Below are 15319 nucleotides of genomic sequence, written 5' to 3' on the forward strand. Positions count from 1 at the left end.
GAAGGCTGCTGCTGGGTCTAACTAGACCCAGCACAGCCCTATTAGTGACAATAGTCACTATAAAGGGGCTGATTTAGTCTGTAACTGGGGCTGCCGTAGCCACAGCATAGACGGGCCGCAGACTGTCACCCAGATTAAAAAAGTATATGAGCACGGTCCGTAAATGCAAAAAATAGGACATGTCCTATTTTTTGCAGGGTCATTTCTACGGCCTGGACTCTTACCTGTAAATATACGGGAAGGTGTCCGTGGCCCATAGAAATTAATGGATCAGTATTTTTATCCGCAATTACAGATCTGTAATTGCGGATTGTGTGCATGAGGCCTTACAGTGGAGAAATAAGGTGTAAAAGAAGAAAAAATAAAGTCCCCCATAGGTCTTTTCTGCTAATAATAAAAAAACAAAAGTAAAATAAAGTAAAAATAAACAAAATCATAAATACACATAAAATACCCACCCAAAAAAAACATTCCCCCCACCAATCATTGTCGTAACGATAGCCCTGACCCAATTATCCTAAAATAGACATATAATATATCAAAAATTATGGTAGACAATGACGATCCCAAATAAAAGATCTATTTTAAGGTAAAACTATATTATTACCAGAAAAAAATAACAAAAATTAAAAAAGCATATTTTTTTACTATTATGGCTAAACGGTGTCTGGTCCTGAATATTCAAAACAGCCCTTTACTGAACAGGTTAAGGTGTGGAGTTTCCCAAGTGGAGTCACTTTTGGGGGGTTTCTATTGTTTTCGTCCCCAAGGGGCTTGCAAATGAGACATGGCACCCAAAAAACATTCCAGAAAAATTTTGAGCTTTAAAAGCCAAATTGCACTCCTTCCTTTAGGAGCCCTACCGTGTGTCCAAACAGCAGTTTATGACCCCATATGGGGTATTACCGTATTCAGGAGAAATTGCTTTATAAATGTTGGGGTGCTTTTACTACTTTATTCCTTATGAAAATTAAAAAATCTGAGCTAAAAACTACATTTTATGAGAAGAAAAAGTTAGATTTTAATTTACACAGCCTAATTCCAATAAATTCTGCAAAAAAAAACCTTTGTGGTCAAATTGCTCACTATTTCCCTTGATAAATTCCTTGAGGGTTGTAGCTTCCCAAGTGAGGTCACTTTTGGGGGTTTTCCACTTATTTGGCAATACAAGACCTCTTCAAACTGGACATGGTGCCTAAAAAGGCATAAAAGGGAGGCCGCAAAATCCACTAGGTGCTCCTTCCTTTCTGAGGCCTGTGTTTGAGTCAAGTAGCACTCTGGGCCCATATGTGGGATATTTCTAAAAACTGCAGAATCTGGCCAATAAATATTGAGTTGCGTTTCTCTGGTAAAACCTTCTGTGTTACAGAAATTTTTTTTTATTAAAAATGAATTTCTGCAAAAAAAATTTGTCTTTTGCTACTGTGCTTTAATTCCTGTGAAATGCCTAAAGGGTTAAGAAACTTTGTAAATGCTGTTTTGAGTACTTTGACATGTGCAGTTTTTAAAATGAGTGATTTATTGGGAGTTTCTAGTCTATAGGGCCCTCAAAGCCACTTCAGAACTTAGCAGGTCCCTAAAAAAATAGGTTTTGGAAATTTTCTTGAAAATGTGAGAAATTGCTGCTAAAGTTCTAAATCTTGTAACGTCCTAGAAAAATAAAAGGACGTTCAATAAATGATGCAATCATAAAGTAGACATATGGGAAATGTGAACTAGTAACTATTTGCTGTGGTATTACGTTCTGTCTTACAAACAGATAAATGTCGGTGTTTTCACAAATAAACATTGAATGTATCGACCAAATTTTACCACTAACCTAAAAGTACAATGTGTCACGAGAAAACAATCTCAGAATCTCTTGGATAAATAAAAGCATTCCACATTTATTCCCACATAAAATAACACGTCAGATTTGAAAAAGTCGGCTGTCCGCAAAGCCAAAACAAGTTGTGTCTTTTAAGGGGTTAAAGTGAATGTTCACACTTGAACACCATTTTGGTGTTTTTAAAACCAGGTATGTCCAAAATTCTGTGCTGATTAATTTATTTATAAATCTTTATAGATGATGGAGCTTTATTTAAGGTGTTTGCAGCTCATCGACACGCCCGCAATTAAATCGCCGGGGTATCGGTGGCTGCAATGGCAACCGGAGGCCTAATATGGCCTCCCGGTCTGCCTAGCATGGAGAACTTTCAGCCCCCTGCCCGGAGGCGGGGCAAGATGGCGCCGGCTCAGTAGCTGAGCCGGCGTCATCAGCAGTGGATGTCCGCTGTATGTTGCAGCTAACATCCACCTGTAAGCTGTAACGGCAGAAACCAGAGCTAGCTCCGATCCCTGCCATTAACCCCTTAGATGCAGCGATCGCTGCACCTTTGTGGTTGTTAGCAGATCGGCAGCCGCACCCTGCAATCGCACGGCTGCCGACTGCTACTATGGCAAAAGGAGACCTAACAATGTCCTGTCTGCCATTACGGAAGACGATTAGGCCCCACCCAGAGGCGAAGCCTAGTCGGCTTGCAGTCAGTGAATGACTGACAGATCTCTGACAGTTGGACCTTCAAGTCCCCTAGTGGGACTAAAGAAAAGTGTAAGGTAAAAAAAGTTGTAAAAAATATAATAAAAGTTTCAAGTAATAAAATAAAACGCAATCGCCCTTTTTCCCATATAAAGTCCTTTATTATTGAAAAAAATAAATAAACCATCCATATTTGGTATCGCCACGATCGTAACGGTCTAAACGATAAAAACATTATGTTATTTATTCCACGCGGTAAATAGCGTTAAAAATAACATAAAAAAAACAATGCCAGAATTTCTGTTTTTTGGTCACTTTGCCCTACAAAAATGTAAATAAAAAGCGATCAAAAAGTCACATGTATCCAAAAATGGTACCTATATAAACTATAGCTTGTCTCGGAAAAAACAAGCCCTCATACAGCTGCGTCGAAGAAAAAATTAAAAAGTAATGGTTCTCACAACATGGTGACAGAAAGAATTCATTCTTTTTACAAAAGTAATTTTATTGTGCAAAAAGTTGTAAAACATAAAAAAGTGCTATAAATTAGGTATGGCCGGAATCGTACTGGCCTGCACAATAAAGTTAACATGCAGTTTATAACGCATGTTGAAAGCTGTATAAAAAAAAACTATGCCAGAATTGCAATTTTTTGGGTCACCTTGCCTCTCAAAAAATAGGATAAAAAGTGATCAAAAAGTCGCATGTACCCCAAAATGGTACCAATAATAACTAAAGCTCGTCCTGCAAAAAAACAGCCCTCATACCAATACGTCTATGGAAAAAATAAAATTAGTTAAGGCTCCAATAAGCCAGGAAATAAAAATATGCAGTTGGGCAGATCAGAGGGGAATATTTGTTCAGTTTCAAGAGGCGATTTATCGGGGCTCTAAAATTAGGGAACCAGGAAGGGGGGCCCAAACATATCTGCTGGAAGCGAGGGTGCCCGTATTATACCAGGACAACACTTCCCAGCAAAATTCCCCAAACTGCAAAGGTGCAGAGTGTGGACCAAAAGGGGGATAAGAAAGGACATTTATCAGTGTGACACTGGTCTGTGCATAAAGGATTGTGTCACAGTGTAACGCACATCTATGGATTATTTTATTGTTTACCCCATTATTATACCACCTGACTATGCCCCTGATGTACTCTGCCCAGCTTACATATGCCCCCACATTATAAACTGAAATACCAGTAATACTCCAAACAAAACTACTACAAAGCAAAATCTACGCTTCAGAAGCCAAATGGCGCTCCCTCCCTTCTGAGCCCTACAGTGTGCCCAAACAGCAGTTTACTTCCACATATATGGCACCGCCATACCCGGGAGAAACCTTTTAACAATTTTTGGGGTGTGTCTTGCCAGTGGCATCAGCTGGGCATGACAAATTTGCCACTGAATTGGCATATCTGGGGAAAAATTAAAATTGTTACTTTGCACCATCCGCAGCACATTCATTTATGGAAAAAACCTGTGGGGTGAAAATGCTCACTACGCCCTTTAATAAATGCCTTGAGGGGTGTAGTTTCTAAAATGGGGTCACTTCTCAGGGGTTTCTTTTTATTATTTCACATCAAAGCCAAATTAGGCCTCACTTTCACATGGTGCTCTTTAACTCCTGTGCCCTGTCGAATGTCCAGGCAAAAGATTAGGGCCACACATAGGGTGGTTCTAAAACCGGGAAACACAGCATAAGAATTAGAGAGCTGTCTTGTTATGGTTGCACAAGCTGGACACCACATATTGGCATATCTATGGAAAAAAATCCCATTTTCACTCTGCAACATCGAGCGCACACTAATTTCTGAAAAACACTTGCGGGGTTATCATGCTCACTACACCCCTAGGTGAATACCTTGAGGGGTGTAGTTTCCAAAATGGGGTCACTTCTGGGGGGGTTTCCACTGTTTTGGTCGCACAGGGGCTTTGCAAATGCTACATAGCGACCAGAAACCAATCCAGCAAAATCTGCACTCCAAAAGCGAAATCGCTCTTCTTCCCTTCTGAGCCCTACCGTGTGCCCAAACAGCAGTTTATGACCACATATGGGGTATTGCCATACTCGGGAGAAATTGCTTTACAAATGTTAGGTTTCTTTTTCTCCTTTATTTTTTGAGAAAATGAAAAATGTTGCACTAAAGCTACATCTTATTGGAAAAAAAGGATTGTTTTTATTTTCACTTCCCAATTCTAATAAAATCTATGAAACACCTGCGTGGTCAAAAAGCTCACTACACCCCTAGATTAATTCCTCAAGGGGTGTAGTATCCCAAATGGAGTCCCTTTTGGGTAGTTTCCACTGTACTGGTACCTTAGGGGCTATGCAAAATCGACATGGTTCCAAGAAACCAATCCAGCAAAATCTGTGCTCCAAAAGCCACATGGCGCTCCTCTCTTCTGATCCTTGCTATGTGCCCAAACAGCAGTTTATTACCACATATGGGGTATTTCCGTACTCCAGAGAAGTTGCTTCACAAATGTTAGGGTTCCCTTTTTCCTTTATTTGTTGGAAAAATGAAAAATTTTGAGCTAAAGCTACAACTTATTGAAGAAAAAGGATTGATTTTATTTTCAATGCCCAATTCTAATAAATTCTATGAAACACCTGTGGGGGCAAAATGCTCACTGCACCCCTAGATGAATTCCTCAAGGGGTGTAGTTTCCTAAATTGAGTAATTTTTTGGGTGTTTTCACAGTTTTGGTCAAGGGGCTTGGCAAATGCAACATGGCCTCCGCAAACCATTCCTGCTAAATTTGAGCTCCAAAAGCCAAATGGCGCACTTTCCCTCCTCAGCCCTGCCGTGTGTCCAAATAGCCGTTTATTACCACATATGGGGTACTGTATTACTCGGGAGAAATTGCTTTACAAATATTGCAGTGCTTTTTCTCCTTGTGGAAATGAGAAAAAAACTAGCTAAACCTATATTTTCTATGAAAGAATGTCGATTTTCATTTTCACGGCCTACTTCCAATAATTTCTGCAATAAACCTGCAGGGTCAAAATGCTCACTATACCTCTAGATAATTTCCTTAAGGGGATTTCCACTGTTTTGGCACCGCAAGAGCCACTGGCGTAGCTATAGGGGTCGCAGCGGTCGCAATTGCGACCGGGCCCCGAAGCCAGGGGGGGGCACAGCCCCCCGCACCACATCAATAAAAAGTTACTATAGTAACTCAGGCCGCGGGCCCCTGTTACTATAGTAACAGACTGTACTTATCTTCCTGGTTCCGGATCGCAGCGGAGGTCCTGACGTCCAGCGCTGTGCGCAGCGCATGACGTCACAGCGCTATACGCCGCGCACAGCATCGAGACGACAGAACTACTGCCGCGGCTGAAGAGGAAGGTAAGATTAGCCCTTACTGGCGGGGTCCGTCTCCCGGGACCCGCCAATCAGCTGTTTTGAAGGGGCCGCAGCACTCGTACGAGAGCTGCTCCCCTTCATTCCGGTCACACTGTAAATCGGTGTCGGCGATTCACAGTGTGAGCAAGTAGTGAAATGAAGGGGAAGCAGCTCTCGTACGAGTGCTGCGACCCCTTCAAAACAGCTGATTTGCGGGTCCCGGGAGACACATCAGCTATTGATGGCATATCCTGTGGATAGGCCATCAATGTTTAGGGACTGCACAACCCCTAAGCGTACGATGTAGTAGGCTTAGAGGGCCCATTAGACAGGATCACAGATTGTGTGATCCTGTCTGCTGGGCCCTGTATCTAAGCAAATCACATGGTAGGCTTAGATACATGGCCCATGCGTGATCCTGTCTGCTGGGCCCTGTATATAAGCCTACCACAATGTATAAGATTACTGTCTGCTGGACCCTGTATCTAAGCCTACGTTGTGGTAGGCTTAGATACAGGGTCCCACAGACAGTATCACACATGGGCCCTGTATCTAAGCCTAACACTTGTGTTACTAATCGTTTTTTTTGTGTGTTTTCTTAAAGGTTCGGTCGTTGGACTACGGCGGATTCCAGGACTACTTCGATGACGGCTTTTTTTTTCTTATCAATAAAATGGTTAATGAGGGTTGTGTGGGTTTTTTTTTATTTGAATAAAATATTTTTTCTATGTCTTTGTTTTTTTTTTTAAACTATATTACTACCGGCCTTAGTAATGGCCGCCGGCTGATTGACAGCATCCATTGCTAAGGCGGGGCTTAGTGTTAGCCGGTGCAGAGGCTAACACTAACCCCCATTATTACCCCGGTACCCACCGCCACCAGGGGTGCTGGGAAGAGCCGGGAACGATCCAGTACCTGACCATCTGTAGTGGTGGTCGGCCACTGGGGCAGCTGCAGGCTGGTATTATCAGGAGGGGAAAGGCCTGATACAGTGGCCCTTCCCACCCTGGTAATGCTAGGCTGCTGCTGCTTTATTGTATCTGGCTGGTTATGAAAAATGGGGGGGACCCCACGTCATTTAAAAAAATAAAATAAAAAATAACTGGAAAGAACAATGTGGGGTCCCCCCCAATTTTCATAACCAGCCAGATACAACACAGCAGCAGCAGCAGGCAGCATTACCAGGGTGGTAGGTGCGACTGTTTTTGGCCTTCCCCAGCCTAATACTACCAGCCTGCGGCCGCCCTGGTACCTGACCGTCACTACAGATGGTCGGGTACTGGTTCGTACCCGGCTCTTCCCAATACCCCTGGTGGCGGTGGGTACCGGGGAAATAATGGGGGTTAGTGTTGGCCTCTGCACCGGCTAACATTAAACCCCGCCTTAGTAATGGAGGTTGTCAATCAGCCAGCGGCCATTACTAAGGCGGTGATAATAAAGTTTAAAAAGATAAAATAGATAGAAAAAATATTTTATTGAAATAAAAAAACACAACCCTCATTAACCATTTTATTGAGAATAAAAAAAACGCTGTCATTGAAGTCCTCGTATCCGAAGTCCAACAACCGAACCTGTAAAAAAAACACAAAACACACAAAAATTATCAGTAACACATAAAGAAGCAAAATTATTATTCTTACCTTTCCTGGGTCCAGCGCTGGAGCCGCAATGTCAGCGAGCTGAGCCCTGTATCTAATCCAATCATGTATGATACTGTCTGCTCAGCCACTGTATCTAATCCTATCTTGTGTGATACTGTCTGCTCAGCCACTGTATCTAATCCTATCATGTGTGATACTGGCTGCTGAGCCAATGTATCTAATCCTATCCATAGTTTATAGGGTCGTAGTGCTATAGATATGCTATGCTGTCTCCTATACACACATTTTTTTGGGGGCGGACACATATGTATTGGGGCTATTTCCCTTGACATTTTAAGCCCTGAGGGTATGTTCACATGGCAGTGTCCGTTACGGCTGAAATTACGGTGCTGTTTTCAGGAGAAAACAGCACCGTAATTTCAGACGTAATGGCATGTGCAGGCGTCTTTCGCTGCGTCCATTACGGACATTAAATGGAACTGTTTTTCTATGGAGTCCATGGAAAACGGCTCCATTTACGTCTGAAGAAGTGACAGGCACTTCTTTGACGCGGGCGTCTTTTTTACACGCCGCCTTCTGACAGCGGCGCGTAAAAAAAATGACCGTCGGCACAGAACATCGTAAGACCCATTCAAATGAATGGGCAGATGTTTGCCAATGCTTTTGAGCCGCATCTTCGGACGTAATTCAATGCTAAAACGCCCGAATTACGTCCGTAAATAGGGTGTGTGAACCCAGCCTTAGTGACGCCCCCGGCTGCTAGTGCTGCATTGTTGGGTCACTTAGGAGACCCAGCGATGCAGCTGAAAGCTGCGGACCGTCGGCCATGAGGAGTTTGCGAGGGGGGGGCCAAATAAGAACTTTTGCATCGGGGCCCATGAGCCTTTAGCTACGCCCCTGGCAAGAGCCTTTCAAACCTGACATGGTACCTAAAATATATTCTAATAAAAAGGAGGCCCACAATCCTCTAGGTGCTCCTTTGCTTCTGAGGCCTGTGCTTCAGTCCAGTAGCACACTAGGGCCACATGTGGGATGTTTCCTAAAACTGCAGAACCTGCGCAATAAATATTGAGTTGCTTTTCTCTGGTAAAAATTTGTGTTACAAAAAAAATGGATTAAAAATTTATTTCTGAAAAACAAAAAAAAAATTTTTTGTCAATTTCACCTCTACTTATAGAGGTTAAAGGGTTAAGAAACGTTCTAAACGCTGTTTTGAATACTTTGAGGTGTGAAGTTTTTAAAATGGGGTGACTTATTGGGGGTTTCTAAAATATAAGGCCCTAAAAGCTGCTTTACAACTGAAGTGGTACCTGAAAAAATTGCCTTTTTACATTTTCTTGAAAATGTCAGAAATTGCTGCTAAAGTTCTAAGCCTTGTAACGTCCTAGAAAAATAAAAGGATGTTAAAAAAAACGATGCCAATTTAAAGTAGACATATGAGGAATGTTAATTAGAAACGATTTTGTGTAGTATAACTGCCTGCCTTACAAGCAGATACATTAAAAATTTAGAAAAATGCCAATTTTTGCAATTGTTCACCAAATTTTGGTGTTTTTCATAATTTAAATACAAAATGTACCAGGCAAATTTTAACAGTAAGATAAAGTCCAATGTATCACGAGAAAACAATCTCAGAATCGCTCGGCTATAGGTAAAAGCATTCCAAAGTTATTACCACATAAATTGAAACATGTCAGATTTGAAAAATGAGCCTCTGTCAGGAAGGTCAAAAGTGGCCAAAGTGGGAAGGGGTTAAAATTCTACTTTTGCCAAACGTTTTCTTCTGGGGCCTCACCAGTCACAATATGGTGATGCCTGGACCTTACCCCATTGGTCGAAGTCTATTTCAATATTAGAAAATGTATCTCATTTTATCTTTCATTCGTCTCCTAAACCCAATATGATATTCAAATAAGCACAAAATTAATACATTCTGTTAATAAATCAGAGATTTGTGCATCCCACTACAGACCTGTTTAACCCTTTACTGCCTCAGCCCTTTTTGGGATTTGCACTTGAATTTTTTTCCTCCCCACCTTCCAAAAGTCATAACATTTTTATTTTCCATCAATATTGCTGAATGAGGGCATGTTTTTTTGCGGAACGAGTTGTAGAATTTCAAGGCACCATTTATTGTACCATATAATGTAGTGGGAAACTGGGGAAAAAATATTTGTGAGGTAGAATAGGAAAAAAACAGCAATTCCTCAATCTTTCGGGGGTATTTGTTCTTACGGCGTTGTTATCTTTATTCTGCGGTTCAATATGATTACGGTGATACCAAATTGCTATCTTTTTTTTATGTTTAAAGAGGCTCTGTCACCACATTATAAGTGGCCTATATTGTACATGATGTGGTCGGCGCTGTAATGTAGATAACAGCAGTGTTTTTTATTTTGAAAAACTGTCATTTCAAAATAATCACATCATGTACAATATAGGCCACTTATGTGGTGACAGAGCCTCTTTAACTACTTTTACAAGGAAAAAACTGACTGTTAAAAATAAAATGTGAGTTTTGTCACCATATTCTGAGAGCCGTAACCTTTGTATTTTTTCCATCAATTGAGCGGTATGATGGCTTATGATTTGCAGGCCAAGCTCTAGTTTCTATTGGTACTATTTTGGGTATTACATGAGACTTTTTGATGACTTTTTATTTCATTTTATGTGGGAGATGAAGTGACCATAACATAGCGATTCTGGCACTTTTATTTTTTATACACCATGGGGACTAAATAATGATATATTGTAATATGTCAGAATTTTACAGACGCGTTAATACCAGTTATGTTCATTTATTTATTTTTATTTTTTTACATTGTGCTTAATTTAGCAGGTTACATGAGCAGCATCACGCTCGAGCAGGATCCCGCTCGCTAACCTGAAGTGTCGGCTGCAACACGCAGCCAACACGCTCGTTCTATGGAGCGGGCTCAGCTCATGAGCCCGCTCCATATTCCTCCTCCTGACATGCGGCGTATATGTACGGCAGATATAGTGAAGGGTTTAATATATGATTATTTCTGTCAAATCTGCATCACCACGGGCCACATATAGAAAAAATGGGAAGTTGACGTGCCGCATTACTTTCAAATTTGATACAATACAAAATTATTGTTAATCAATTAGTTATTTGAACTACTATAACACTATATTACTATAATAATAATAATAATAATAATACTACATTACTATAATAATAGCGCTAGGTTAAAAATTTGAGAGAATTCTCCATCTGCTTATTTCAACAATCCAGTTTTCCAGTTTAAGTGTCGCTAAATGCAATCCGGCGGCTCAGCTGGCAGTGTTCTTTTTAGATAGTGCCACGGAGTCCTCTGTGGATGCTGCCACAGTGCCCTCTGTGGATGCTGCCACAGTGCCCTCTGTAGATGCTGCCACAGTGCCCTCTGTAGATGCTGCCACAGTGCCCTCTGTAGATGCTGCCACAGTGCCCTCTGTAGATGCTGCCACAGTGCCCTCTGTAGATGCTGCCACAGTGCCCTCTGTAGATGCTGCCACAGTGCCCTCTGTAGATGCTGCCACAGTGCCCTCTGTAGATGCTGCCACAGAGTCCTCTGTAGATGCTGCCACAGAGTCCTCTGTAGATGCTGCCACAGAGTCCTCTGTAGATGCTGCCACAGACTCCTCCGTAGATGCTGCCACAGAGTCCTCTGTAGATAATGCCACAATGCCCTCTAGAGATAATGCCACAATGCCCTCTTTAGATAATGCCACAGTGCCCTCTGTAGTTGCTGCCACAGTGCCCTCCGTAGTTGCTGCCACAGTGCCCTCCGTAGATGCTGCCACAGTGCCCTCCGTTGATGCTGCCACAGTGCCCTCCGTAGATGCTGCCACAGTGCCCGCCGTAGATGCTGCCAGTGCCCTCCGCAGATTCTGCCACAGTGCCCTTCGCAGCTTCTGCCACAGTGCCCTCCGCAGATGCTGCCACATTGCCCTCCGCAGATGCTGCCACAGTGCCCACTGCAGATAATGCCACACACACGCCAAGTAGATAGCTCCATTGCTGCTCCCTCTAGGAGTGCCCTCCGGAGATGCTGCCACAGTGCCCTCCGTAGATGCTGCCACAGTGCCCTCCATAGATGCTGCCACAGTGCCCTTCGTAGATGCTGCCACAGTGCCCTCTGCAGATTCTGCCACAGTGCCCTTCGCAGATTCTGCCACAGTGCCCTCCGCAGATGCTGCCACATTGCCCTCCGCAGATGCTGCCACAGTGCCCACTGTAGATAATGCCACACACACCCCAAGTAGATAGCTCCATTGGGGCTCCCTCTAAGAGTGGAATCCCCAGCCAGAGCGTGCCCTCCGTAGTTGCTGCCACAGTGCCCTCCGTAGTTGCTGCCACAGTGCCCTCCGCAGATGCTGCCACAGTGCTCTCCACAGATCCTGCCACAGTGCCCTCCATAGATGCTGCCACAGTGCCCTCCGTAGATGCTGCCACAGTGCCCTCCGTAGATGCTGCCACAGTACTCTCCGTAAATGCTGCCACAGTGTCCTCCGCAGAGTCTGTCACAGTGCCCTCCGCAGATGCTGCCACAATGCTCTCCGCAGATGCTGTGACAGTGCCCTCTGCAGATAATGCCACACACACCGCAAGTAGATAGCTCCATTGGGGCTCCCTCTAGGAGTGGAATCCCCAGCCAGAGCGTTGCCGACGCTTTGGCTGGGGATTCCTCTACTGTTGGAGCCCCTGACGTCACTGTCCATACACAGTGACGTCAGGGGATCCTCCTGGACCGGAATGAGATATCAGGGGCAACCCCAGAGCCGGTGTCCTGGAGCAGAGCACTAGTATAGGCTCTGCGCCGGAACTCTTGGGAAGCCACTGACATCAGTGTCCATATATGGACAGTGATGTCAGGGGCTTGCCCAGAGCTGGAGTCCCAGAGCAGAGCCGCTTCTAGCACTCTGCCTGAGATTCCAGCTCTGCTCCTGACATCACTGTCCATATATGGACATGGATACCAGGGGCAACCCCAGAGCTGGAGTCCCGGGCAGAGCGCTAGTAGGCTCTTCCTGGGACTCCAGCTGTGCTCCTGACATCACTGGGACAGAAGCCCCATTATTGTGATGTAAAGGGGATCTTAAAAAATGTATGCTACCGTATGCAAGTATACCACACCGTGTAACCTTGAACAGAATTCTGTGGTGATTAATGATCTTATACAACTTTAGGGTCAGTTCACACGTTGTGTAAATACTGCGTAAATATGGAGCGGAAAAAAATGGTCTTATTTTATTTTTATTCCACAGCATGTTAATTGTATTTGTGTAAACGCTGCTTATTTGTTGCAGGTTTTCTTCATTGAATTCAATGGGGAGGTAAAATCTGCAACAAAAAGCAGTTGTTGCGTTTTTTGCGGCGGGTTCGCAGAGATTCCGCCGCAAAAACAAAACTCAATAAAGTCTTCTACTTACCCAGTATGTGTTTCTTCCTCCAGGCCGGCCTCCTGGGATGACATTTCATCCCATCTGACCGCTACAGCCAGTCACAGGCTGTAGCGGCGGTCACATGGGATAAAACCTCATCCCAGGAGGCCGGCCTGGATCACGTCAGAGTGCCAGCCTCCTGGGATGACGCTTCGTCCCATGTGACCGCCGCTGCAGCCAATCACACGCTACAGCGTTCTCCTTGGATGAAATGTCATCCCAGGAGGTCGGCCTTCTAGCAGGCCGGCTAAGTGCTGCAGTTTTCCACAGCGGAAATTCCAGGCGAAAAACTGCACCATGGTTTGGTGAGTTTTCTTTCGCCTGGTATTCCCTGCAGCGCACTGGGTGGATACGCAGCATATCCGCCCTTTTTCTGATACAAAACTCTGAAACCCCGGTATGGCCATGTAATGCCTAGTTCACAGCTTGAGGGGGCAGTGCATGACACAAGGATTTTCTTTTGGTGTTTTTTTAATTTACATTTTTAATGATAAAAGGGGAAAAAAACAACATATACTTTTATGTTATGTGTATGCCACATAGTCCATATGTTTTCAACATATCTGTTGTTTTAGACAAATTTCTGGCCTACATTTTATTCACACATTTCAAGAAGAAATGCAATACTGTTACATAAAAAAATTGAACATACATTTTATTGTGTGGATTTTGTTTTTTTATGAGGGTGAGCTTTTTCATTCAAAACTCAATATCCGAAGATTCAATTTAACACTCATGTCATAATCTAGAAATGCCTGCCTAAGGGTAAGGCCACAGGGAGCGCACCTGACACGGCCGCAACGCGGCCAACAACCGCGCTGGCACTATGTAGGCGCGGCTGTCAAATACCTTGTTAAGGGGTATTCTGGTTACACACTCATGCGCACTGCCGCTCCATTCATTCTCTATGGGAGCGCCAAAGATAGCCGAGTGCAGTGTTCATCTTTTTAAGGCGCTGCCATAGAGAATGAATTGGGGTAACTTGTTGTAACCTGAAAAATCGTGCTGCCATATAGGGTGTATTAATTCATGGCTGTATGATTTTGCAGATAAAGGGGCGGTTTACCCGCATTAACCTGCGGCCACTAATAGGCTGTTTGACAGCCGCACCGAACATGGTGCCGAATTTCTGCAACTAAAAATCTATCTGAATGTGGTTGTTTCTGCAGCAAGCACATGGATTTCCGCAAGTTCCATTCAGATGAATAGAAGGGATTTTCAGTAGCCGAAATTTTTGCAACAATCTGCCATGTGTAAATCACTAAGGCCCCATGCACACAACCGTAAAATCGCCCGTAATTACGGACCGTATTTTAGTAATTACGGGCCCATTCATTTCTATGGCCGATGGACACCTTCCCGTATGTCTACGGGAGGGTGTTCGTACCGTATGAACCTGCCGAAAAAAATAGGACGTCCTATTTTTTTATTTTATGGATGCTGCTCCTGTACTTTATAATGGGTGCACAGCTCGTAAAAACGTCCGGCTGTCCACGGCTGGCCGGCCGTGCCCGTAATTACGGGCACGGTCGTGTGCATGAAGCCATAGGGTGTGTTCACACGTCCTATTTATGGATGTAATTCAGGCGTTTTACGTCTCGAATTACGCCTGAAAAGACGGCTCCATTACGTCTGCAAACATCTGCCCATTGATTTCAATGGGTTTTACAACGTTCTGTTCAGATGAGGTCTATTTTTAGGCGTCGCTGTCAAAAGACGGCACATAAAAAGACGCCCGCCTCAAAGAAGTGCAGGACATTTCTTGGGACGTAATTGGAGTCGTTTTTCAAGTGCGAAAAACGTGCGCACTTGCAAAAACGTCTGAAATTCAGGAGCTGTTTTGGCCTGAAAACAGCTACGTAATTTCAGATGTATTTGGCGTTGCCGTGTGAACATACCCTAAGAGTTGCAATTAAGTTTATGCTGTTATAGATTAAACTATGTTTCGATATCTTAATTTGTTTTGATTCTCACGAGACATACCGATGCCTGAGAACGGCAATATTTACGCCTCAGGTTCTTTTACGCCTCAAGTTCCTTTGAGATTTTATTAGCAATCAGCCCCATTATATTTGGCAAGATTTTATAGGTCAGCAAATGCACAAAATGTTTCTGGGCCTGAGGATGATATGGAATATTTTACTAGCAGACAAATTAATTAAAATATTCTAATCGGCCGCTGTGTCTTAGTCCTTAGTGGTTTATGTATCTGATTGGTTTGGGAAAAGCAGAATTCCACCTGTTGTCTAGATTTAGATTATCTCCTTTTTATTTCCACCACTTGAAGAAAACACATTTAATGGACTTAATTATTTGAAGTGAAATGTTCTGAAGGATGTTTATAATGTTGGTCTTATTAGAGGTTAAATCTATTTTTACTATATTTGAATAGTACATGGTGAAT

Source organism: Rhinoderma darwinii, chromosome 2 (genome assembly GCF_050947455.1).
Source record: "Rhinoderma darwinii isolate aRhiDar2 chromosome 2, aRhiDar2.hap1, whole genome shotgun sequence".
NCBI classification, from domain to species: Eukaryota; Metazoa; Chordata; class Amphibia; order Anura; family Rhinodermatidae; genus Rhinoderma; species Rhinoderma darwinii.